Below are 3,467 nucleotides of genomic sequence, written 5' to 3' on the forward strand. Positions count from 1 at the left end.
ACAAAAACAGACAAGAAGAAGGAAAAAACAATAGAAAAGAGGAAATGGGAAAGTCCATCAACCGGATACAGATACAGAGAACCAAAAAGTTGTAAAGCATGAAAACAGGCACATACAAAGATTCAATGGAAAAACTTGTCCCCGATGTCATCAAGTTCATCAGGGAGAATGCAAGATTGAGCTAAGGAAATATTATAAATGTGGTGAAACAGGTCATTTGTCGAATGTTTGCCCAACAGTAAAAAAAGGTGTTCTAATTGTAATTCTCCAGATCACCTCAGACCAAATTGTTCACAAATGAAAGCCCCACAGTTAACCATGGGGAGCAATACATCAACAGGCCGAGGAAGACCAAATATGGGCAGAGGAGCAAMGGGTAGAGTGCGGGGTCGATCTTTTCAAATGACCAAACATGAAGTAGAAACTACACACGATGTAGTAACATGTACATTTTCATGAACTCCTTACATGGTAAAGTGTTATTTGACTCAGGTGCAAACTTCTCATTTGTATCCCCATCATTTGCCTTTTGTGCTCGTATGAAGTATGTGCCACTTGACGATAAGTTAGTAGTTGATACTGCTAAAGGGTCAAGTATCTGTGAGTTATATGTTTAAAAACTGCACTATCATGATTGAGGATTGTGAGCTACCCATTCGATTGTTTCCCATGCCTATGAAGGAATTTGATGTGGTAGCAGGAATAGATTGGTTGGCAGAAAATAAGGCCAGCATCGTTTGCAATAAAAAGATGATTAGAATTATGTTACCTAACAGAGGGACACTCGTAATTTATTGTGATCATCAGGATCATCGTACTAGTTTGCTATCTGTGATGAAAGCCAGAAAATGTATCCAAAAGAAATGCCAAGGATTTTTAGCTTACATAATTGATGCCAAGAAAGAAAAGATTAAGCAAGAATTAATTTTGGTTGTCAGTAAATATCCTGAAGTCTTTCCAGAAGACTTGTCAGGGCTACCTCCAGATAGAGTTATTGAATTTAGGATTGATTTAATACCCGGAGCAGCACCTGTAGCAAAAGGACCGTGCAGATTAGCTCCATCAGAATTAAAAGAACTGGTTACACAATTAAAGGATTTGTCAGACAAGGGATTTATCAGGCCAAGTATTTCACCATAGGGAGCTCCAGTTCTATTTGTGAAAAAGAAAGATGGCACTATGTGTATGTGTATTGATTATCGAGAGTTAAACAAACTAACTATAAAGAACAAATATCCATTGCCCAGGATCGATGATCTCTTTGATCAACTAGTAGGAGCCAGCTACTTCTCAAAGATTGATTTGCGATCAGGATACCATTAGTTGAAAGTCAAAGAAGGTAATATAACAAAAACAGCATTCCGAACCAGATACGGGCACCATGAATTCTTGATTATGCCATTTGGTTTAACTAACACACCTGCAACTTTCATGGATCTGATGAATCGAATATGTAGAGAATACCTTGATAAATTTGTCATTGTATTTATCGATGATATTCTTATATACTCCAAAACCCAAGAAGAGCATGCAGAACATCTTTGATTGATCATTGAGCTTTTGAAAAGAGAAAAGTTGTATGCTAAACTATCAAAGTGTAAATTTTGGCTAAGAGAAGTCCAGTTTTTGGGGCATGTTATATCTGAGGATGGAGTAAAGGTAGATCTAGCAAAGATTGAAGCCGTTACAAAATGGGAGGCACCGAAAACACCATCTGAAGTTCGAAGTTTCTTGGGATTGGCAGGCTATTACCGCAAGTTTATTCAAGATTTCTCTAAAATAGCTGTGTCTTTGACGAAATTAAGTTGAATGAATGTTAAATTTCAGTGGAAAGAAGAACAGCAGAAAGCCTTTCAGTWATTAAAAGATCATCTTTGTAGTGCTCTGCTACTATCATTACCCGATGGAACTGAAGACTTTGTGGTATATAGTGATGCATCGAAGTTGAGTTTAGGCTGTGTCTTGATGCAAAAAGGGAAAGTCATATCATATGCATCTCGACAATTAAAAGATCATGAACAGCACTATCCAACTCACGACATGGAATTGGCGGCCGTGGGTTTTACTTTAAAAGAATTGGAGGCATTACCTATTGGGAACGAAGTGTAAAATTTATACAGATCACAAAAGCCTACAACACTTGTTCAACCAGAAGGATCTAAATATGAGACAGCGATGATGGATTGAATTAGTTAATGACTATGACTGTGAAATTTTGTATCACCCAGGAAAGGCTAATGTTGTAGCCGATGCTCTGAGCCGTAAAGAGAGAAATGGACTATCAAGGCAGTGGCGATGAAAATAAGTTTAAACTCAGCTTTGCATAAGAAAATACAGAGATGCCAAACAGAGGCTGTCAAGGAAGAAAACAAGAAATCAGAAAAAGTGAGTAAGATAACTTCCATCATGGAGCCGAGTGGGGAAGGAATATTATGTTTCTAAGGTCGGATATAGGTACCAAATTATGGGAATACACGAGAAACCATCCTAAATGAAAGCCACAAGTCCCGTTATTTCATCCATTCAGGTACCAACAAGATGTATAAAGTTATGAAGGCATTTTATTGGTGCCCAGGTCTCAAGAAAGACATCGCAAGATATGTAGAACGATGCTTAACTTGTTTGCATGTTAAAATAGAGCATCAGAGGCCCTATGGGAATCTACAATCATTGGAAATACCGATCTAGAAATTGGATCATATTACGATGGACTTTATCATGAAATTACCCCAAACTCCAAAAGCTTATGATGCAATATGGGTAATAGTGGACCGTCTATCAAAGTCTGCACATTCCCTACCAATGAAAGAGACTTATTCATTGGAAAGATTGGCTCAAATCTATATGAAAGAAATTATAACTAGACATGGAGTTCCATTGTCCATCATATCTGATAGAGACATTCGCTTTACTTCAAAGTTCTGGGAAAGTCTACAAAGAGCTTTGGGATCACAAATTAGATTAAGTACGACTTATCACCCAAAAACAGATGGACAAAGTAAAAGAACCATCCAAACTCTCAAAGATATGTTGAGATCTTGTGTCATCGACTTCGGGGGATCATGGGAAGAACATTTGCCGTTGATAGAATTCGCCTACAATAATAGTTATCACTCTAGCATCCAAGCGGCACCTTATGATGTCCTATATGGAAGAAAATGTCGAATTATGTTGGAATGAGGTAGGTGAAAAATAGTTGGAAGGTCCCGAGATTGTGCAAATAACGTCTGAAAAGATTGACCAGATTCAAGCAAAAATCAAAACTGCCCAAGATCGACAGAAAAGCTATGCCGACAAACGAAGAAAACCGATTGAATTTAACGTAGGTGACTTTGTAATGTTAAAGGTATCTCCATGGGAAGGTGTTATGAGATTTGGGAAGAAAGGTAAGCTTAGTCCAAGGTATATTGAACCATTCAGAATATGCAAAAGAATTGGACCGGTAGCTTATCAGTTGGAATTACCAG

Source organism: Cynara cardunculus (genome assembly GCF_001531365.2).
Source record: "Cynara cardunculus var. scolymus isolate 2C chromosome LG 1, CcrdV1, whole genome shotgun sequence".
Classification (NCBI taxonomy): domain Eukaryota; kingdom Viridiplantae; phylum Streptophyta; class Magnoliopsida; order Asterales; family Asteraceae; genus Cynara; species Cynara cardunculus.